The 24,945-nt window shown below is 40.1% G+C and overlaps 1 protein-coding gene across 29 annotated transcripts in view; it reads right to left on the reverse strand.

Moving 5' to 3' along the window:
• Nucleotides 1–24,945, reverse strand: part of FOXP1 (forkhead box P1) — a 534,652-nt gene that overhangs the window by 358,601 nt on the left and 151,106 nt on the right. For 25 of the 29 annotated variants that reach the window (XR_014544949.1, XR_014544950.1, XR_014544951.1 and 22 more), the window contains one exon: nucleotides 14,352–14,411. The exons of the other annotated variants lie outside the window; for them this stretch is intronic. The gene's annotated coding sequence lies outside the window, so the exon portion shown is untranslated. The remainder of the gene's footprint in view (nucleotides 1–14,351; nucleotides 14,412–24,945) is intronic. 29 annotated transcript variants of the gene reach the window in all.

Here is a 24,945-nt window from a genome sequence, read left to right on the forward strand (position 1 = left end):
TGTAAAACCAGGATTAGAATATTGGAATGTTTTGCTGAGCATCAGACCACCTTGAGCACAATCAATATCTGTATTACATGATATGCTTTATTAAGCTAAATCACTCAAAATCTTGGAAAGCAGTGCTACTGTTAATTTCAGCAGGGAAAAAATAACAGCCCACAAAAACGTAAAATATTTTAAAGAAATTACCTTCTTGATAGGGTAATAATAATAAGCCATATACTGTTCTCTTTCTCTCCCTCTCTCTCTCTTTTTAAAGGAAGTGGTAAACTTAAGTCATGCTAAATTTAGTCTATTATCTATGCAGCATAAATTTCACTTCTGTGTATAAATGATAACTTGCATATTTCTCCATGGTAACTAAACTATGATTAAAACAACAGTGAAACCAGCCTTCAAAACCACCTGTTTAACTAGGAACAATCTAATTTACAAAAATACTTAAACTTCAGACATGTCATAAGAATCTAAATCACATTTTTCCCCAGTTGAAAGCTCTCTTTTCCATGATCATATAATTGTAAAATACTTGGCTTTGGTTGGTAATCATTCTTCTTTTAAAATAGTGTAATTTCTCCACACATTGTTCAGCCTAACACAAGTGGTATTTAAGATTATAAAGAATAAGACTCTAATAACCCTTTCCAAAAAGGAAGTTATTTTGTGCCTTTGAAAGGATTAATTTACCTAGAATGTATCTTTTTTTTTTTTACAAAATGGCACAAATGAAAGAAATGGGGGGAAACATGCCGAAACTAAAATTCTCATTAGATATGGTAAGACACCTTTGAAAACCATATTTCTCTCGAGATATCCTTGCAATTTACTAATGAAGAAATTGACTGTTTTTATGGGTCAAATTAAAGAAATAATTAGAATATAGCCAAGGATATCACAAAGGTAGGTCTAAGCAGTATTTTCTTATTTAATTATAAAGCATAAAAGCAGATTTAAATATGAATTATTCTAGCCACAGAATTACATATACCATTTAAATGCTGAAACCCCTTTTAGTAAAAATAAAATCATATGTCACGTATGGTATGAAGCATATGAATCACATTCACGACACATACCTCAAGAGGTCTCACAGAAAATGCGAATGAAATTTAAAAACTGATCACCATCCCTTGGTCATTTTCACATATCATATCTATAGCCAACTGTCCAGTATTTAAGTTACACTCACTCCAGCAGTGGCAATGGTTGTTAAATATAATTCAACATGACTCACAAACATTTGCTTGTTTTTAGAAGTGTGGTAGCTTGGGCTTTCCTACAGAACTGTAGCCATTTTCCAGAGAAGTTGTGACTCCTTTCCTGAATGCTTTCGCTATTTGCCTTGAGTTGGGCACGCAGAAAGGTGCCAACCTTCCCACTCCCTGTCACTGCAGTGAAGGAAACCATGTGCACCACTGCTTGTTTTGTTTGTTCCATGGATCTTTATGACAATCCTACATTTTTTTCCCAATCTGTAGGCTTACTTACTATAATCCCCTTTCTTTTGAACTGATTGCCCCTGGGCCAAGTACAAAGTAAGCAGTGCCAGCTGAAATAATTTTGCTTTGACTTAGGCTGAAACCCTAAACATACTCACTACGAAGCAAGTCCCACTGGCAGTCATATTTGGGAAGACACCGGCATAGTTTTGTAGATCAGTGGACGGCTGAAGAATCCTTACTACAAGGCAGTGGGATTACTTGGTGGTGCAAAAGTAAGTACCATATTTTTCTGTGTATAAGACGATATTTCCCCCAAAATTTGTTAAGTTTAAAATTGGGGGTCAACTTATGCACAGAATGTTGCAATTAAACATATAAATAAATACATGCCGCCATCCATATTCTTTCCCCCCAGCCTCCCATCACTACAGTGGTACCTTGGTTTAAGAACAGCTTAGTTTATGAACAACTTGGATTAAGAACGCTGCAAACCCAGAAGTCGGTGTTTTGGTTTGTGAACTTTGCTTTGGAAGCAGAACATGTTTTGCTTCCTGTTGAGTGTGTTGCATTTGTAAACTGAGTCCCCCGCTGCTATGGGAAAGCACGCCTTGGTTTAAGAACAGACTTCCGGAACAGATCAAGTTTGGAAACCAAGGTACCACTGTATTGGCCTCACGACAAACCCTGGTCTGGTACTCCCCCCCCCCAGCAGCCCCCACTCCGGACATTGTCCCTTCCACCTGGTTCCCTCAGCCACCCCCTGGGTACCCAGACCCCCCCATTCCCCAAGCGCACTCACTCATCGACAGCTCTGGCAGTCACAGCTCCTCCATCAGTATTTGCATCTGCCGGTGCTCGTGGAGTAAATATGGTACATACCGTAAATACTGAGACAAAAGTGCAACACACAAGCGGGAGAGCTGGAGCTGCAGCTACAGTGAAGTTACACTGAGCTGACAGGAGCAGCTGCCATTACACAGCTTGCCTCACTGTTTGATGTTTAAATATACGGTACTAAATATACTGGTGTCTTGAATATTTAATAAAATATCAAAGTTGTCCTGTTTGGTGTTTAAAATATTTATTACTTAATTTGGGGCTCAGAAAATAGGGGTCATCTGATACATGGGGGCATCTTATACATGGAAAAATACGGTATTTGTTTACACATTTTACAGCCATCGCTTCTGTGCATTTTTCATGGAAATTCACATGCTCCCTTTCACAGTTGTAACTTGTATACCTTAGTGTGAAAATAGCAGGTTTTCCTCCCATGATATGAAACAAGTTTCATACCATGCATTCTACAATACATATATGCAAGTTGAACAATGGATCAACCTAAGTATAGATCCTTCACTTTCCATTTTTAAATCAGTTGTAAAAAAACCAAAAACATAAAACCAGAAAACCATGGGGACTGGGGGAGTAGGTACGTTAGAGATTACCATGGGCTCTAACCAACAGGGGCAACCAACAACCAACTTTCATTGTCTTCAAAGAACACACACCCAGGCTGCAACCAAGGCATGAAACCATGTGTGGGTTTAGGAAAGCAAAGGAACTTCCAAACCACCTCTACCACACTTTTTTCCATTGGTATTGTCCCCAGGAATATGTCTCCTATGATAAAAAAAATAAAACGGGGAGACTATATTGGCCCACTACACCTTTCAGCAGCATGGTTCTAAGGAAAGAATAGCATTTTTACTGTAGGTTCACTTTTACGGTAAGATTACAAACATCTGACTGTCAGAAATAACTCCTAAATAGAATGTATCAGAAAGCAATTAAACCTAGCAAACTAATATGTAAACAAAACTGTATCAAAATTGTCTGTTAGCTAAAACCCATTCCCCCCCCCCTCCATGTTCAAACCAAATTCAAATGACGACATTTAGGAAGTGTTGTCATTTCCAGATTCAGGGCATCAGAAGATATTCTGAGCAAGACCCATTGAAGTGAATGAACAACAGTAGCTAGTGCAAAAGCACAATAGCTTGCACAGCTCCTTCATTCAAACGGAGGATGTGGAGGATAACTTCTTCATAGACTGTGCCCTTAACCATTATGGTTCAATTCCCTGATCCCCCTTGCGACTGGCATAAGCACATTCAGAAATCAATCACTTGGGAAGCAGATGTAACCCTGTTACACTAATTAAACTTTGTTTTGCATCAGAGTCCTGCATTTACGGTGTGTGTACAGTATGTAAATTATACAAATTACAAGAAAAGTTGATTAGCGTAATTCAAATCTCAGTGCAGTTACTAAATTTAACAATGAATACAAATTATACTCAATCAGTTCATTGCTACAGGGTAACTGTACAACGTGCATCACAAGATTCAAAGAAGCATGAGCTAGAAACCAAAGAAGATGCGTGATAAATGAGTTAGTGATGATCTGCTCCCAAAGGATTTGAAGGTAGATTCAGTAAGGTGTTGTTGTTTTTTAATCCTGATTTTTGGAACTGTTTACATCTGCCAAATGCAATACAAATAAAAATCTTAAGTTTTCACTGAGCCATTCTTTAACCATAAAGTTACATAGGCATTAGGACCGAGGGTTATAGCCAATACTAGCCCCACTCAGAGCAGGTCATTAATAGAATTGTAGAACTGGAAGGGACCACGAGGGTCATCAAGTCTAATCTCCTGCAATGCAGGAATTTACTACCCAACATGGGGCTCATACCCACAACCTTGAGATTAAGATTCTCATGCTCTACCAACTGAGCTACCCTGAGGTCAACTGAAATTAATGAGCATGATTAATTTAGGTCCATGAATTTCAATGGGTACACTCTAAGTAAAAATAACATTGGCTACAACCCATATACTTTATAAGGTACCAGCTCTTTCTGTTGAACGTGGTTGCTTGTCTATGGACATGATGAGCACTTATTACTTGGGGTCAAACTACATGCGGCATTAACTATGTTTGCCCAAGAATGCAAGATTCTGAGTGCAGGATTGTATCAGAAATAGCCAATATGAGGCCCCAAATCTAGATCTGAACCCTAGATTCAGTGTAGGGAAGGGGGCTTTAACGCTTTGCCCACATTCTCCTGGCTGTGGTCTCAAAATTACCTGGGCAGTAGGGGTGGGGAGAAGGATGTGTTTGCAATTTGTGTGGGAACAAAACTCCCACCCCAATGAGAGCTTCCCTCCCTCCCAAGCAAATTTCAGGTGCAAGCGGCCTGATCCAGATTAGGACTATAGCAATAGGGGGTTGCCAAAGCTCACCTGAGAACTATGTTAGTATCAACAGTAAGAACATAGGTTAGCCGCATGAAGTGCCAGACATATACAAAAGAAATATTTTCCACTTTGGATCTACCTCAAACTATGCATTCCATAGCACTGAGCCAATGACACAGTTCACCATCTCAAGGCACAACCAATGACACTCCTGCAGAAAATATCAGTGACTGAACTGAGACATAAGGGTTTGTTTGTTTGTTTGTTGGATTCCATTTTTATCCCACTTTTTCCCTCCAAGATGCTCAGGTACATGGTTCTCCCCCTCCTCATTTATTCCCCCAAACAATCCGGTGAGGTAGGTTAAGCTGAGAGGCAGTGACTGGCCGAAGGTCACCTAGTGAGCTTCATGGCTGAGTGGGGATTTGAACCCTGTTCTCCCAGGTCCTAGTTAATACAAGGACCTTGAACTTAGAGCAGTAGCAGATGGGCAGCCCAGTGTTACATGTCTGCCATGTGTCCCCATGTGCTACCACATTCTGCACCAGCTGGAGCTTCCGAACCAGGCCGAAGGGCAGAGCCACACAGAGCACATTGCAGTAATCCAGCTTCAAGGTCACAAATACATGGGCTAGAGTGGTCAAGCTATCTCTGACCAGGAATAGCCATAGGTGGCAAACTAGACAAAGCTGGTAAGATACTCCTAGCCACAGAGGATATGAAGCTGATTGGCAGTCTTGTACGATCCCATAAGTGTTGCATGAGGAGAAAGAACTTAACAGGAAGCAAGAAAAGAGTTACATGGGTCAAATACTCTAGAAAGGGGGAAACCTACTATTTCCAAAAATTACTGAACATCCTATAAGATTGCAAAAAGTGGTCTTTTATTTATGTTTTGCTTTCCAATCCCTTTCTGATTTCCCCCCTTATCAGCGGTAACAGAACACCATGAACACTGAATGAGAACCTTCCACTTGTTTATTTTGTCACATCTTTATTCCACGTTTCAACCAAGACACTCATGGTAGCTTGCACCGAGTTATCTTCATTTTATCCTCTCAGCAACACAGAGGAGTAAATTAGGCGGAAGAAACAGTTATTTGCCCAGGGCCACCCAGTGAGCTCTGATTTGAACCTGGGTTTTTGACATCAAAATCCCACACTCTCATCACGGCACCTCACCAGCTTCCTCACATCAGAAAATTTTTCAAGACATGATAGAAAAGACATTCACAGTCCAACAGACCTCAACAATGTGTTATTATTTTCCTCTTTAACACTTTCTCACACTATTTAAATTTGAACATGAATTTGTATACAACAATAAAACAACCAACTAGTTTGTCGTGCTCCTCTGAGCAACCATGTCACTCACACCAAGAACCACTGCTTATAATGTTCAGATATTTCATTCCTATTTCACATCACTCAATTAAGTCTTTCTGTATAAAAAAGCTTTTAACAACCACATCTGGTCTTTAATAAATCACTGCACTTTGTCTTCCTGCCAAAACTCCTCCTTTATCTAACTTACATCTTCATGAGGAGATAGGAAATCACACATTATGGTGGTGACAAACAATTGTAATTATGTCATTAGTAGCCATTTAGACTACAAAGGTTCTTAAAAAGGAAATATAATGAACAATAAGAAATATAGGATAATACATTGATCACAGTTCTAATCCGCTTTTTACTTCACAAGTGTAAAAAGCTGGCATAATTCATGGGCACAGCAGGCAGTAATAGTACACCACTTTATGAACTATGCAGCTATTTTATTCCCCTATCTACTTAAAAATAAAAAAAGCTTTTAATAGCTTGATTTAGACATAAAAGTTATTTATGATGCTTCGTTGATTATAATATTTACTTCTTGAACTTTCTATAGAAGCATTTCTTTCTGAGATACGAATACAAACTATATTATCAAATACCTCTTAGTAAAGAACAGCTTTGCTGCTAAAAGTAAGTGTAGGAGAAATGTCAGGATAGCCAAAGAATTTTTAAAAAATGCCCTCTATCATGTAGTAAGAAAATAAGCAGGCCATAGGCAACTGGTGCTGCCAAATCCAACAGGGCCAAAGGACCAGTTTACACAACATATTCCATTCCCCTGCAGCTTGTATCCTTAATCACAAGGGGGAAATGTCTGTCAATCAGGATGTATACAGAGGCAGATCAGAGCCATTTCCAAAATCACCGCTACACCTTTTTTGAGCTCCCACGGTAACAGAATTCACAGCTATTTCAAACCCCTTCCCTCTTAGCAATCCTAGATTCTCACAATTACATCTCCAAGCTCTGTCTTGGTCAAAGAGCTCCTGCAGCTAATCAAGTATATGGGAGTTGATCACATGAATTGACCCTTAGTAGATCAAACCTCTCCATTCTTAAGAAAATCAGCCCCGAGTGCTCACTGGAAGGACAAATCCTGAAGCTGAGGCTCCAATACTTTGGCCACCTCATGAGAAGAGAAGACTCCCTGGAAAAGACCCTGATGCTGGGAAAGATGGGGGGCACAAGGCGAAGGGGACGACAGAGGACGAGATGGTTCGACAGTGTTCTCCAAGCTACCAATGTGAGTTTGACCAATGCATACCATGGCTAACATCAGAATGGCTTGTGGGGGCTTGTAGAGGTCAGGATCTGGTCTGGTGGCCAGATTCAATTTCCCACCCCTGACGTAAGTTCACTTCAATGTGAAATTAAATTAAAAGTAAATAAAAGTAAAATAATTCTTGTTTTAGGAGGCTGAGAATCTGCTAGCCATGGTAGCTAACAGATAACATGGTAAACTCGAATTACAGGTTTCCAGGGCCAATATACATTGAATGAACAAAAAGTCATCATCAGTATGACTTGCTTGTGAGTTTCTCAGAGGCATGTAGATGGCCGCTGTCGGTGATGGAGTGTATGGATTACTGGACAGAGTTGCATTTGGGTGCCCGATTAAAAACAGTGCTGAATAAATGTTCATCTGATGCTGCATCTTTACCTGCCCAACACCTGATATCATATAGTAATTGGGTGGGGGGCAGGTGTGCATGGCTTGGGGAAATGGCCTTGTTGACCAATTAGGATGCCTGCCAGCCCATTTGGACCTCCAGGCCACAGATTCCCCACTGGTGCCTAAAGGATTGGAATTTAACTTTTATTCCTCATTTCTGAAACATGTCTCAAGGAATCCACACTTAATGTTATATTTTTCACTATTGGCTAAAAACTGCCACAGAAAAACCTTTCCTGTGTATAGTTAAATCTATTCAGCATCATTTTCAAAGCCACTTTTTTACTGTTCAGGAAAATTTCAGTATCTAGAACACAGTCAGAGGACATTAAGCTACTGAATGACAGGCTAACGGTGATGTTTCTATCAAGTCTATTACCCCTCTCCTAAAGGGCACAATCTACAACCTGCTTGCTGGACTAAAAGTCTAATGATTACTAATATGCTGTCACACAGATTTCCAGTTCAGAAGATCAGCTTTCCATTGTGATTTTTCCCCCCAAACTCACAGCTTCCTATGTCTCCAATAAATCCACTATTCACTATTTAAGCTGTGAAATATACTCAACTGGATTATTTTTTTGAACTAAAAAAAACACCTATAATGAACATTTACTTGGTTCTACAACCTTCCAGAATTAGAAGTCAGAAAGAATGTTTTATCCTCCTCACCTATAAAAGAAAGCAATGTCTTCCATCATTTATTTAGTGCATTGTGATGGAAAGACTTGGGCTAGTACAGAACTAAAGTCAAAGAAGGTTTAATTTTCTATGAAGCATCATGATGATCCCAAACCAGAATGTCTTGGAACAAGTGAAGCCAGACAGGTCCAGCTAATAAAAGGTACAATTTCTCTTTGTCTTCCTTCAGCAGCCATGGATTCAACTTTCTGCTGGCTTGCTAAAATACTTCAAAGTATATTTTCTCCTTTGAGGAACAATAATTATTGATGTCAATATGAACAGAGTGAGACTGACCCTCCATACTTGGAACTTCGAGAACCAGTTTGTACATGGCTGTATTTGTTTGCACTGTTGTCTGCACATTTCCAGTGGTTCTCCTAGCAAAATTGTTAATGGTAGCTTTTAATAGGCTCAAGAGTTGGGGATGTGGAGTTGCTGCAATCTATAATGATTTCATCTCCCACTCTAGGCCTCCTATCTAGCCTGGCTTCAATTCTGAGTAGTTGTACGTATTGCTAGGCAACAGGAACAGAGTAAACTCTTCCAAGATGATTAGCCCGGCCACCATTTTAATTATTGGCTCCATTTTGCCTGAAAGTGGTATACTAAAACAGAGGTCTAGTTAAAGGGGCAAGAAAGCAGAAAGTACAATAGCTATCCTCCATTAATACAGACCATGGAAATATCTCGACCCTTTATTCAACAGTCCTGGTACCTCCAAAACGTTCACACACATACCAAATAGATTCCTAAAGAGGGAATGCACCCTGCCAGAAGTACGGCACAACCCACTGTGAACTGAATTTGTACCCATTAAGGTTAGCAATCCCTGCACCCCACACATTTTTACACTAATCAACTATGATCGCTTTGCAAAGATTCCAGGAGAACCCATACTTTGCCAGAGCTTGTGTTGGCCTTTCATTGCCTTAACCAAGGAAAATATTATTTCATGCAGGGCTAAAGGGGACAACAAGTTCCATCTTGTTTACAAACAAACAAACAAACGAACAAACAAACAAACAAACTTGAATGATAGATTTGCTTGTCCAATGTAGCATCACTGGGTTGAGCTTACTTGCACAACTAGAGGATCAAGGCAATTATTGCTTTTAAAGGAAACAGGCTGGCCTCTCTTCAGTTTTGCTAGGAAGCATTCCACTCCAATTTAGTGACTTTCTTGATAACCACTGTATTTGGAACAATTCTTGAAGTTGGCTGTAGGTCTGGGGCAGCAGGAGGGGTCTGCAGAGCATCTGCTGTCCGCTAACTTTGAAGACAAACCTAGGGGGGCTAGGGCACAGCATAACAATGGCATGTAGTGGGCATCTTGAAACATCTTGTTCGATGGAGGTTCTTCAATTACTGACCCTTCACTATGGAGAAGGTTCCAACATTCCCTGGAGTGGGAATGCCACTTCACAAAAATAAAATATTCTAGATAATCTGCAAGCCCTGGAGACCTAGGCAAGCCATTTATATACCCCTCTTAGAAGCCCTTCTGTAGAGAGGAGGGAAAGGACTGGCTGTGAAGGGTCAGTAATTGAACTGTAAAGATCAGAGAAGAAGAAAATTGCTAAGCCAAGATGAAGGAGTAAGAGGAGCCAAAGGACAATGTAAGTGCTTTGTCCAAGAAGGAGCAAAAAACTGAAGAGCAGCCAGCCTATTTCCTATAAAAGCTACTCCTGCCTTTGTCCACTAGAAGTGCAAGTAAGCCCAACTCAGTGATGCTACACTGACATGCGAAATCTAGGGTGTCTAGCCCTTTGAAAATTAAGTAACAACCCCAAGCAGTTCTGGTGTCCTGGCGCCAAGGATGACCTTCAGATTCACAATAGACCCCAGTAGGAAGAGCACCCCTTCTACCTTCTTCACACTGAGTAGGTAATATTTGTGCTCCAATTTCCTCCCTACGACTCTAATTCTGCTTCCTTTCTTGTCTCTCTAACTCTCCAAGCAACCCATGCTGCTTCAGGCAAAGTGTTAATTACATTTTTTACTCCTTTGTCTAACCCAATTCACCTTCTATGTTTCTATAAATAAATACTGCTTAACATTTTATTGGATTTTTATTGTATTTCAGTATTACTTATTTACTTTTTTCATGTGCTTTTTATGAGTGTTACTTGTGTGAAATACTTAGAGATTTTGCTATATTAAGTGATACATTTTATAAAAATAAACAAAAATAAATATATCTATTTCCTCCGCTTCTCATTTTCATTCTCCAACTTTCCCCAGTCAGTTCCATGCTGCTTTAACCCGTCAGCCTTTCCCATCTCCCATGTCCCCTATAGATTTAACCAAACAGTTGCCAATCCAAGCTAAATGCTATGTACCCAGTCTGTCAATTTTCATAAGAAAAAACAGAACCCCCCCCCCCCGCACCCTCTAGATCTCTCCAACCCTCTGGAGCAGATTCCATGAATTTCACTGTGCAAGTGAAAATTCTTATGCTGATGGAACACATTAACTGGACACGGCTCAGTTGCTCTAAACTCTGGCTAATTCCCTCTCTAAGAAAACCCAGTTGTTGTGGTGGTGCACCATGACCCTTGTTCAGAGGTCTGAGCTCATGTACATGTGCAGCATAGTACTTAACACATGTAGACAAGGACACAAGGTTACAAGTGCTAGTGTGTCATCCACCCTGCTATCTAACTGCTGGAGTTTACATAGGTGGAGTTGACTTGGTGCGGGAATGTTCAAAAAGGAAGGTATTGTCCAACTCAAACCGGAATATAACAAAGGCCTTCTGGAGAAAGTGACTGGCCATAGAAGAGGTGATGGTACAATTCCTAAAGAACCTGGTTTGGACATAGTATATCTGAACAATGATTAACTAGCTACTGTTAATTAACAATTATTAACCTCTGCCTTCTGGATAAGGTGCTTAAGTAGGCATTTGCTATAGCATCAGGCACTCTTGAGATGTACCTCAAACATCAGCTAAAAAGCCTCAGAACTGAAAATGGTCAGAACACACAGAATACCAAAATTATTATTACTATATATTAATTTATTTTTACCCTGCCTTTTTTCCTGACAGCACTCAAGGTGGCTTACATATAAAAATAAAAAGGTAAAAATAAAGGACCCCTGACAGTTAAGTCGTCACAGACATATAAAAATAAGAACTACTAAAACCTTTAAAAATCCATCATAAAATAGAATTATATATTGATAGAATTAAAACTATATGCATATATACATATACATCTATCCATACATAATCTGTTTAAAACATACCAATAATTATAACGAAAACAACATGGCACCAGCTCCTTAACATCAAACATAAAGACTGAAGAAATATACAGCTAAGTACCAATAAAGCTAATGATGTTCTCTTTTACATTAAGACCACAATTTACATGCGAGTTATGTTCTAGGGATCACACCTAAAGCCAAAATCACATACAGTCAAAGCACAATGGGTTCAATGGCGGGTGGAATTGCCAGAGTCATTTTTCCTGGAACCCCATTCCATTTCTATTTAAAAAATGATAAACCTGCCACATGCCTAAAGCTGAATGCGCAAAAGTTAAATGTGCATGAGCCCTGGGCTTACTGTATTTAGGAATTTGTGTCCAGTAAGTATCATCTTAATTTTGGACCTACTTGAGAACTGATAAATTACTTTATACCTGGAACAGCACCTTCCATGCCACTTTAAGAGCATATCAAATGAGGCACCACATCATGCAAGAAAAGTTTGACCTCTAAGGGTCTCTAGCACCTGCAACCTTAGGACTCAGCTATACAGCTGCAATTAAAACGTTTTAAATGTGTTGTGAAGTACAATATACAAATGTGACACTAGACAGCGACAGTGAGCTATGCCAAATTCAATGTACTGTATTTTTCCGTGTATAAGACTATATTTTTTCCTAAATTTTGGAAGTTTAAAGTAAGGGGTCGTCTTATACACAGATAGTGCACAGTGCATTTTCTTAATTTTGAGTCCCCAAAAATAGGGGGCGTCCTAATAAGGTATTTTTCAAAACTTTTATTAAAAAAAACATTTTCACAGTGTTTTTTATATGTGTGTAGCTTCTACCTTAGTCTGCAATCTTACCTGAGAACAAGTCTCACTGGACATGCCGAAACCTACTTCTGCACAGTGGCGTAGCGTGGGGGGTGCAGGGGGGGCGGGCCGCACCGGGCGCAACATCTGGGGTTAGGGCAAATCCATGGGTTAGGGGGCGCAAATCCACGGGTTAGGGGGCGCAAATTACTTGCCTTGCCCCGGGTGCTGACAACCGACGCTACGCCACTGCTTCTGCATAAGTATGCAGAGGATTGTATAGTTAATTTATCAGGTTACGATTATGTAATAGACACAGGCAGGTACTAGTGTAAATGGATGATAGTAGTTGAAATGCCTTTGGGACAGTACCCACATCAGTCATCCACAGCCACCCTTCTCCATACTCAAGCCATTTCCCACTCTTTAACTATGCAACAGTTTTGTTATTTGACCATTTGAATGTTGTTGGACTATTTTTATAGCCAAACATTTCATTGCCATGTGCAAGGTCACAGGTAATAGCACTTACCATTAATGCTGGCACAGTGGTCACTAAGCTCCCTTCTTTCTTGGCACAACAATTCATAGGGGCCTTTAACTTTACATACTAGCATTAGCAGAATTTATGTATCCTTTTTATAGCCTACTTCAAAAATGCTGGTCATGATGTCAGTATTCACATTTCTGACCCCTGACAAGTATGAATTAGACAGATGCCACCAACTCCTGTCATAGGCCACCTATGTGTCCAGATAACACTAATAATGAAATCCCATCAAGGGCTTTCCAATTGCTTCACATCAATTTTGTCCCACAAGTTCACTTTAATTTTTTTTAAAAAAATGTCGTTTATCCATTAATGGATTCAGAAAAATAGCTGATCTACAAAGTTGCATTTGGTGTTATTTTTAAGACTGCATTGTGTGTGAAAATGATGTTCAGACTTAGTGAAGAAGGAATTGACCAGGTTTCTAAAAATATTGTAGAAAGCCATTAAGCCAAAAAAAGGAAACATAATTGTTGACTTTAAAATATGCAGGCAAAAAAAAAAAATCATAGTAAATAACAATAATTTACTTGGAATATTGCTTCATACAGTGTTTCACAGAAACCTAGCATACAATTTTAAAGAAAGTGCTGGCAAATTAATTGTATACTTTCGCTTTTTATGTTCAAGTCACATATGAAAAGAATAACATTTTACCCCACATTGAGTACAGTACCATAGACTGAATATGGGTTTCAGCAGCATCAATCGTATCAACTGAGATTAGATGAAAGTGTATATAGGATAAAAGAGGCATATAACTCTTACATTTTTACCTTGTGGCTAACATGGCAATTTGCCTCCAGCAGCTGGGTGCATCTCAGATAAATTCACGTCAGTATTCTACTGCGAATATGGGTGGACAAATAATCATTTTCCGAATGCACTAATGCTTTTGCATTCTGATGATGCCATGGAGCTCTTGCATGCAGGTGCAGACCTTATTTCTTTGGGGATTTTGTATTTGTTTTGTTAGGGGCTAATGTGCACATGGCAAGGACTGTGTAGCTGACTACATAAAACTCAATTTGTGAACATGGTAACCTATTTCCAATGGTCAACATTATTTAATATCAACCATTGATAGCTGTTGTCCCTCTTATAAAGTTCAGGAACCATGCTGCATGTATGCGCTGAGAAACAGCTGCTGCACTGGATACTTGGATATAGGTTGTCTGAAGGGCTTGACATGCAACGGAGTGTGAAAATATGAGCTTTGTAAAAGATGAAAAAACATGCTCCATTGCAAACTGAACCCCTTCAGATAGCCTAACTCAATGGGGTTCCTCTCAGTGACAATGAAAATAAACACTTATCTGAATCTGCCCTGAGGTGTGCCACATGCATGACACAAGCCAGCAATTTTACCTGTGTTCTAATCGCAATCGTATCTGATACCATTTAAAAGCAACATTTAACAAAAAGAACAAACCTGGCTGTCCTCACTTTTCAGTCACTGATTGTCACTGTGCCATGTTTCAGGAGGAGTTAGCTGTCAGAAAGAAAGAAAGAAAGAAAGAAAGAAAGAAAGAAAGAAAGAAAGAAAGAAAGATCAGTTCAAATCCAAATCTGTCCTTCGGAATGTTTCCTTTAACATGCATATTGAATTGATTAAATTTCATTTCTGCTCTTTGGAGTGTGAGGGTTTTCTTCCAGTCTTTTTCCTCCTCCCTTCTCAAACAAAGCTACTTCCAATGTTCTGAGGGCTGGAAATTAATAGCCCTTCTAACTTGGATCTCTCCTGGTAGCCACCACCCCTGGCAAATCGCTATTTGTAGTTTCACCAAAAACAAATCATGCGTCTAATACAGCATTTAAGAGACTGAAATAAATCCATCCCTTGCTACCCTATCATCTTAAATGTTACTATGAAATTTGAACACATATGGCCAAAACCAAAAGAGCCAGATACATTATATAATTATCTTTTCTATTTTTACCTCCTAAAAATGAGATTATTCTGTTTCTTAAGGCTCGGGTAACCTTTTACAGGGGCTACATCCCACAACTTATGGATAGGGCTAAATAAGAACATAATATTTTAAATACTTTTTCTATTACATTTTAAGAACCAGTGCATGGCTAAATCACAGAAGAGGACCCCAACATCTCCCTCCCTGGCAGAATCTTTAACATAATACCTTCTTGGTAATGTCATGTCATAAACAGCTTTTTTTAAAAAAAGAAAAAGGACTACACGTGAACATTTTCCATTATCTTTGGTGCACTTTACTACGGTTTAATGTGCAACGCAAAAAGATCACAGTCATCTAAATGTTGCTACAAGAATTATCTGTCTCACTACAATTCAAATGCTTTGTTATATGCTTTCTACAGTAGCCTGTGTACATCCCATTCTTCATGTTATCCAGTGATTTAAGGGCCTCTTTTGAGGACCTCAGCTTGATCACTGTCCTTTTCTTCCTGTCAGGAAAGGGAGCAGTCAAGCAGCGATCCTGCTTTCTGCTACTGATTCGCTTCCCTACAACTTGCATTAGACGTTATTAGAGCGGCTCCCAGCAGTGTGTAGTTAAGAGTCTGACAGTGTCCCCATTAGAAAGCCATTTTTCTTATAAAGGGTTTTGTAAATTGGCTATGTTAATGACTACAGAAAGAGGAATTTTTAATTTATTTTTCACCCCTAAAGGAATTATACATTTCTATTCCTATTTTTTTGTATCACAGCAACAAACAGCAATAGAAAAAGAGATAGAGAGAGAAAAATAACTTAAAATATAATAGCTCAGCTGTTTGGTTTTCTGTCTAAGCTATGGCTTATTTTGTCACATCCAACATAATATTCCTGGCAATTAATTTATAATACAGAATTAAGGAAATAGAAATATAGAAATGAAAATGGTTCTAAAACATTCAGTTAAAAAAAAATTCAATGTAAAATATGAAGAGGAATGGCGGGATTTTCAAATGTGTCCCAGAAAATGAACCTAACATTTACTCCAAACCAATTTTTATTTAAATCAACAATACGTGCTTATTTTCAAATAAATGTGGTAAATGCACTTATAAGCACAACACCCTGAGCTAAAAACTCTGCTCACACAAAACATTAATAATATCATTACCCACGATTTAGTTCACTTTACCATCACATAGCAAAATGCTCACATAAACTGTGTTTAGAGCAGGGGATAATAATCCTCCTAAACAGCTGACTCTGGGAATAAGTGTTGTGTGAACAAGGGCAAGGTGTCAACCATGGGCTTTATCGTGCTTGAACTACTGTGATTCTCAAACTGTTTTCACCCAGATAACCAAATGCATTTCTGTCTTATTATTTACATTTTTAAATATAGGAGCCTCTTTTTGGCTGGCAGGAGAATTCTTTAAATAAAGAAATGAATGAGATTATCTAGGAAAGGGATTGTGTGTTGAATCCAGAGGCTGCACAAGCAAAAGGCAATTCTGCTTCCTCTTCCCTTCTGCCCTGAAACCTTCTGTACTTCATGGAAACCCTCTCCAAGAAGGCCAGGGAAGGTCTGAATAGTGGGAGCTGTGTCATACTGGTCTGCAGTGGAAGAGAGGAAATCACCCAGAATCAAGTAGAGAGATCTCTGGAGATTTTTTTAGGGGGTGGAGGGTACAGGGAGGAGGAAGGAATGAGAAAGATTGGTTGTGTGAACTGTTGGTTCATGCAACCAGTGGATCAAACCCAATTTGTATTATGGACACCTATTCCTATAAAACTCAAGTAATTTTTGCCCTGTAGTGTAGCCAAAGAAAAAGAGGAGGGAGTGCTGGTTGCTTGAAGAGTCAGTGTTACTACGTTCAGATATGCTTTGGGTCTCTGAAACATTTGCCTGCCAAGACAGTACAGTGGTACCTCTAGTTGTGGACACGATCCATTCCGGGGTGCTGTTTGCACCCCGAAAAGTCTGCAACTAGAGCGGCACTTCTGCGCAAGCGTGGAGTGCAATAGAGCGCTTCTGCGCAAGCGCAAAGCGCGCAGAACACTTCTACATGTGCGGCGAAACCTGGAAGTATACACTTCCAGGTTTGCTGCGTTCGCAAGCCGAAAAGACGCAACATGAACCTAACGCAACACAAGGTATGACTGTAATAAACTTTGATTCTGTCCACGTTCATCTCTATTTTTGCCATGTTCCCATGGACCTCCTGAAAGCAAATGGTGTCCCATTAATCATGAACAAACCACAGTTTAAGAACCACTGATCTAGAGCAATACCTTTTCTGGGTATAAGTTTAAAGGTAGAATCAAACATGTGGAGAGTTGTGGTATACTCTTTTGACAGGATTTTATCACCTCAGCATAAACATGGGGTACTATATGTTTGAAAGTGGATCCTGGTCATAATTTCTCTCTCACATGATAGGCTACTAACCTAATCTCCATGATGTGCAGTTTACACATGTAAGAACATTTTGATGTGGGGCTACTTTCAAACAAGTAATGTCCTCATATGTATCCTGAAGTGGTACAGTCAAATGTACTTACATGAAACCTCCTCAGAATACTATCTAAGGGCCCTCATATTTGTGCCTGTTCTGAGGGAAAATCTATTCATATGAGCCTGGTCTACATTGCTGAATTTCCCTCTGCCACTGCCTAATATCGAAATAATTCTGAGGGAAATACCTATTTTTCACAGTTCTTAAATGCTTCACACATTTAAAAAAAGACAGCGAGTTTGCTCCATAGAGTAACTGGGAATGACACAAGAGAGTTGGTTTCTTCCAGGGCGTTAGCTTTCCAGTGCAAGGAAGGGTGAAATGTTTCTCTCACCAGTGAAAGGCACACAGTGAGACGTTAACATGAGAGAATAAGCAGAATCCTTTTTAAGAAGAATGGTAGTTATACTTTAATTTAAAAATAAGCTGTTAGACATTTATGACAGGAAAATGTCCCACTAGCTAGATTCCAGTTCTGTTTGTATTTAGGGTGTTTACATATTTTGCCCACAGGAAGTCTCTGCCAGCAAGTCTGAACTTTCTAAAACATCCATTCCAATTCAGGCCTCTTTCTGGCCAGCTCTAAAAGAAAAGCAACCCTCAGCATTCCCAGGAGATGGAGATTTCAAGCTTTCCAATAATAAAATGGATCTGTTAGGTGCTAGACACTACAATAATATTTAAATTACACTTTTGCCTTTTGACCCCTTCCATGCACACCTCATTGTCACACACATTGCCAAAAAGGCATCTGCCAATTCTGTTACATATATAAAAAAAACCTAAACATTTTCTTTCTTTCTTTTCTTTTTTGTACAAGTTCGGTTTTTCATCAAAACCATATGATCGAACAGTGAAGTATACAAAGTAATGTGTCTGTGTTACCACAATGTCAGCTCAAAGACACTTTGCTCATCATCAGTCTATAAGCCTCTGGGCCATTTCATACAACTTATCAATATTGTACACAATAAAAGTTTTTTTTTTAAAGTCTCAAAGAAAAGATTAAAAGCTTCTAATGATGGGTGATGCTGCCTCACAAATATAAAACGGATTCCCCAAACAGGGCTTTTAAAGCTTGGTTGGGATGTGGAAATCAAGAACACTTTCATGATGAGCGAAAGCAACTCTGTGCAATGAAATGGCCATTTAGTTTGTCATCCTCCACACAGAGCAGTTACATAAGTAATAGAATTCTCTCACTGAAAAGGCCTTACAGGTTCAGGGACCTTCATTTGCAGGCAAGTCTAATAGGCAAAGCTAAACATTAGGAGTGCTAAACAATAATAACTATTCCTGTCCCTCCTCTTCTCTGACTTTTGCATGGTATGCCTTCTGAAGAAACACAATCTCTCCTCTGATCTTTGAATATGGCTTCATTGCAATCTCAGGTTTGATCAACAGATAAGCACTGCAATATCGCATCTAGAAGCTACAATGGTAAGATGTTTGAAGCCAATTCAAAACCTAGAAGTGATGCACCATCAAGACATTAACAGTGTAATCCTATACATGTCTACTTAGAACAGGGGTCGGCAAACTAAGGCCCACGGGCAGGATCAAGCCCAGTTGCCTTCAGGATCCGGCCCACAGACTATCTGTGGATCAGCGTGGGGATTCTGTTCATTCGGGCTGTGCCATTTTCCCCCCGAGCCATTCCATTCCCCACCTCTCCCTTACACACACTGCAGCGGCGCCTCCTCCCACCCTCCTCCTGGCTTTTCCCCGCCTTGCCTAGAGGAGGAAGGGGGCTAGGCTGAGCTGAGGGCCATTTTAAGCAGTCCCTCTCCGAAGCCAGCCCTTTCATACCGCTCATCTTCCCTGGTGCTCCTGTGGGCCAGAGAGTGGAGCAGATGAGCTTGCCCTGCCTACTCATGAGAAGCAGTGGCGGCGGTGGCAGCTGCAGGGAAGGTGAACGCAGTGGCTGGGGCTAGAGTGTGTGGAGGACTACTTGCCCCCCTTGCCTCTTCTTCCAGCTCCACACCACACCGCCCCCAGTGCTGCTTCTCTGGCCCACAAGGTCTGAGGGACAGTGGACCGGCCCATGGCTAAAAAAAATTGCCGACTCCTAACTTAGAAGCAAGTCCCATTGCATTAAAGGGAATTACACTCAGGTAAATGGGTATAGGTTTGCAGCTTCAAAGTTTGAAGGATTGGGTCAAAACAGAGAAGAAACAAAACTTCATCTTATTGGGAGGTTATTGTTGCTGCATTCTTTATAGAACTGGGTTTTCAGTGAATTATAAATTGTTGTTGTTTAGTTGTTTAGTCGTGTCCAACTCTTCATGACCCCATGGACCAGAGCACGCCAGGCACTCCTGTCTTCCACTGCCTCCTGCAGTTTGAAGTTCATTTTTATCTATTATTTATACCTTGTCCCACTGGAGGCTGGTCCACTGAGGGACCTCCTCCCAAGGAGAATGCAGAGAAGTGTTTTTAATCAAATCTTGAAATCACACACTCTTTCATCTCCCACTCCCATTCTGTACTTCAAACTAAAAAAAAAAAGCAAACATTTCTGTCAATCTACTGTTCTCTGGCCAATCAGTTATTGGCATCACTCAGGCAATCCTAATCTGTGGCAAAGAGGTCCCTCCCATGTGTCTCGAAGCAGAAAATCCATGTGACTGGATCAGGCTTTTGGAAAGCCTGTTCTAGTGGGGAAGCTCTTACTCCACCTGCTGTTATGAGGCCTGTCCAGCAGACATGAGATGAGTCAGGTTTGCTTCAAAAACAGTCCAATGTGGTAGCAGTCGACTATGAGAAGCATACACTGGTGCTGAGACTACTCAGACCTGAAAGCAACAGGGAGTGTGTCCTACTTTGAGGAGCTTTTGTTTATTTAGTTTAATATTTGTTTTGTGACATTCTGAGAGACAGAGAGAGACAGAAACGGAGAGAAGGAGCAAGCAAGCTCTATAATAAATACCTGATTTTTACTTTATCATTTTGCATTTTTTAAAAAATTGGGGACCTGAGAGGAGAAATAGTGGAAAGCTTGTGTATGTGGTGCAACAAACTCTGTACAGCAGGGGTGAGCAAACTTTTTCAGCAGGGGGCCAGTCCACTGTCCCTCAGACCTTGTGGGAGGCCAGACTATATTTTGAGGGGGTGGGGAATGAACGAATTCCTATGCCCCACAAATAACCCAGAGATGCATTTTAAATAAAAGCACACATTCTACTCATGTAAAAACACCACGCAGGCCCCACAAATAACCCAGAGATGCATTTTAATTAAAAGCACTCATTCTACTCATGTAAAAACACCAGGCAGGCCCCACAAATGATCCAGAGATGCATTTTTTTAATTAAAAGCACACATTCTACTCATGTAAAAACACGCTGATTCCCCGACCATTCGCGGGCCGGATTTAGAAGGCGATTGGGTCAGATCCAGACCCCAGGCCTTAGTTTGCCTACCCATGCTGTACAGTATTAACAATTTCCCAACATTCACTCATTAAAAGCTGCAGCACCTCCTGGGTAGAACAGGTCATATAAGCAAGTTCCAACCCATGTGCAATTCTAGAAAAGCTGTGAAGATCTGCTTCCAACATGATACTAGCAGGGGATTTATATTGAATTGTGCAGGAACAGAGGAAAATGTTTCCACTATTATTCCTACCTTGTTATTTTGTTTTTTTAATAATGTTTTTATTTATTTTTATAGTACAGAAAACACATTTAGAGAAAACAATGGTTACCTTACAACAGTAAACAACAAATAACTTGTCCCGATAAAATTACAGGCATTTGTCATGCCGTGTAATAAAGTTTCATTTGATTACTCTAAAAGATCACGCCACATTTTCCCATGAGTGTTGGGTAGATTCCTGCCACAGTCTGAACAATTTATGTATTCAATAAACATTTGCCATATGTTATAAAAGGAATAGGGATTGTGTTTGCCCTTTGCTGCTCTGACCTGGCATGTTAATTTCTCAGCCAATGCTACTGACCATACTCTGGTATATCAAGAATCGATGTTAAGCCCATACCTTGTTCTTTTGTGAGTTTGTCAGTGAATTTCCAAAATGAAAAGTTTGGGCTCTATGCCTATCTGGATATGACTCCACATTCTTACTCAAACCTGGAAGATAGACTCCCAAATCTCAGACATAACTGAGGTATGATTAGTGAGGTGTGATGAACCCTGCACATGAGCAGAGATTATTACTTCACATTTCCATGACTGAGCCATGCATTGCAATTATGTTCTGATTGCAAAGAATCTATTATTGTTGCTGTGGAATATTTGCTTTTTTAATTTAGAGAACAAAGTGTTTTGGACAGCAAATAATTAAACTGATCAAGTACCAATCATTTTTTTAACCTAAAAGCTAATTTATAAAATAAAGAAAAAAGAAAAAGAGAAGAAAAAGGAAAGACTTCTGAGTCTCCATCCATCAGCTTTATAGACTTATGCAAAATCTTTGCTCCAGAACAACATCCAACTCTTCTACTTTCCATAAACCAACCTTTTTTCCTTGCGTAGAAAGGAAAAATGAACTTGTGGTATCTGGGTTTGAAGACCGAAAAAAGGGTTAGGAGAAAGGCTGATTGCTTATGTTTTCTGAAATAGCCTAAACTGAGATTACCAGAGGCAGTTAAGAACCACAAAGATAGACAAAACACAACTGGAAGACAAGTTTCACAACTATTTCATTCCCACACTGTATAGGATGAAACTGGAAAGAATAAGGGGACGGGGAGAGAGAGTTTAATTTAACAGAATTAGGCAGCCTTGCAAATAAAGGAGGAGGTGCACATTTAGAAGACAAAGGTCCCAATCCCACTTTTCCTCATAGTTTTCACAGAGAGAGGAAGTAGTGACAGTGGATGATTAACTCTTCTGCTGCCTGCCCATTTTTCCAATCTGTTTTTAATAGTTTTTACAGACCTGGAAGTTAACCTGAGCAAGAAATGGCAAGGAAACACTCAGCAAGTGTGAGAGGAGATGGGACACATTCTCTGCTCCCAATTCTCCCTTGCAAATGTCATCCTTACCACCCATATTTCAAAAAGCACATTTGCCACCGCCAAACCTCCTGGCCCACAATAATGTTTACAAGTAGCACATCTACCAACACACACACACACCCGATTTAGTACATTGTGGCCTACGGAAGGCATAGTAGATGAGAAAGGATGGGGGATAAGCACCCTATCCTTCCTCCGTTTACAAAAGCCTTTTTGCACACTCACGTTACCTCAGGTAATTCAGCAGCTAATAATAATAATAATAATAATAATAATAATAATAATAATAATAACAACTGTTTTATTATTTATCAAATTTATATTTAGAACCCCGGAATCATACAACCATTTGCCTCAACTTCTGTCAGAAACTGTCCACTACGGCAGGCCATGGAGGAAGTTTCTTGTATAACATACCCTGGTCTTTCCTCTTTTCAGAAATAATTATACACAATATTTTAAATTTAACTACCCTACTCCCCCAATAATGGCTGCTCCCCAAGTTTCACCCCTGTGTACAAGCATTGGTCACTGTTGGTACACTGCAGTAAATGTTATGACCAATACAGACCTATCTTGTCCAGTAAAGGTAGCTTAAGAGTTTTCCACCTTCCTTCACTTCACAAGAGATGCCCAAACAATTCAGTTCCTCTGCTACCTGATCCTGAGGCAAGTGTTAGACCCCTCACAGCTCAGAATATCTATAGAGATAGTTTTACTACAGCTGACCATTATCAGGTCTTCATTATGGCTATTCCAACAAGAAGTATGTCTGCTTGATGCTTACTACGATGATGAGCTCTTCCACTGAAAACTGAGGTTGTGATCGGGAAGGCAATCAAGCAGGAATCAGATAGAAATTACTCTCGATCACTGCCAAAGAGGCCAATATAAGAGCTGCTGACCTAGAAAGGAAAGGCTGCGCATCAGAGCACCAATCCCTGCGGTCATTTAGCTCCTTGTGCTCCCCACGCTTCAACAATGTGCTTTCATATCTGAAGCATACATACATGCCAACTTGCATTTTTCACATGTATTTCTCCTTATTCTCTTGTTCAGACCCTTGAAAAGACTGGGAGGAAGGATGGGGGCTGCCCACTAGCCTTTTAGGGATCAGCATTTACATATAGGAAGCCTGCAATCATGAGAACAGTTTGCTTTTGTTTCCAACAGGCACTAGGTGCCATAGGCATTCCTTAACAAGAATTCAGATACCTTAAAACCTTGTTATATCATCACTGTCCTCAGCTAGTTGCACAACATTTTTCTTCTGGTTCGGGGCGGGGGGAATTGTCCATTGTAACTTGACTGGAAAAGCATGTGCCTTAAGTGCCCTCGCTACTCCTAATTACAGAAGCTATTAGTCACTAGTATCCATATTTGAAAAAGGCAAATGGATTTGCTCTTCAATATTCAATTCCCCGCTTTCACTATTGCTAATACAATCTACTTCTCACTATTCTCTTGCAACTACTCAACACTGAAAGCACTATCCAACCAACGCAGAGCTTTACAGCTAGGCTCCCTTGCATCTTTGGAAAAGAGCTTATTTGTATCCCTTGCACAATGTTTGCACCCCCTGGGCCTGCAACCTTGGTGGGGGCCAATCTGCAGGTATAGGGAAGTATAAAAATCCAATAAATAATAATAATAACCTAGCCAACCCCTGGGTATGACCCTGATTGCCGCTTACTGCCCCTTAAAAAAGGGGGTACATGGACCTCACACAGTGTTTGGGTGATTCTTTAATCCTAGTATATTTGTAAAGTAACTACAGTTGCAGGTAACTAGGACACTAGCAGCTGAGAGAGAGAGAGAGATGATGATGATGATGATGCTGGGTGCTAATGTACAAGTCAAAAGAAAAAAATCCTTATTTTATTTTATTTTTAAAATTGCTTTATCTTCAGGGCCTTTGCTCTGGGCCTTTACTTTAATTATACTATTACCCATACACTCCAAGTTCTACCTGAGATAAAAAAAAATTTGCATGAGTGAAATCGTGCAAATCAATAAAACTACATCTGTGCAAATATCACACGTCACATCTGCAATCTAGTTTAATAACAAACTACCTTAATAACTAGGGACGCAGATGGCGCTGTGGGTAAAACCTCAGCGCCTAGGGCTTGCCGATCGCGGCGGTTCGAATCCCCGCGGCGGGGTGCACTCCCGTCGTTCGGTCCCAGCGCCTGCCAACCTAGCAGTTCGAAAGCACCTCCGGGTGCAAGTAGATAAATAGGGACGCTTACCAGCGGGAAGATAAACTGCGTTCCGTGTGCTGCGCTGGCTCGCCAGATGCAGCTTGTCATGCTAGCCACGTGACCCAGAAGTGTCTGCGGACAGCGCTGGCTCCCGGCCTATAGAGTGAGATGAGCGCACAACCCTAGAGTCGGACATGACTGGCCCGTATGGGCAGGGGTACCTTTACCTTTACCTTTACCTTAATAACTAGTCTGACTTTTAAAAACAAGAATATAAAGGTATATAAACGTGTGAAAGTATGTATTTGAACATTAATAAAGAGGTAACTCAATCGGTTTTGCAGTTACTTAGGACAAAACACAGTGCCAGGAAGTATACTGTCAGGCTTAAAGCAGCTGCAACCTATGAGAA

The sequence above is a fragment of the Podarcis filfolensis genome (assembly GCF_964270895.1).
Source record: "Podarcis filfolensis genome assembly, chromosome: 2".
Lineage (NCBI taxonomy): Eukaryota > Metazoa > Chordata > Lepidosauria > Squamata > Lacertidae > Podarcis > Podarcis filfolensis.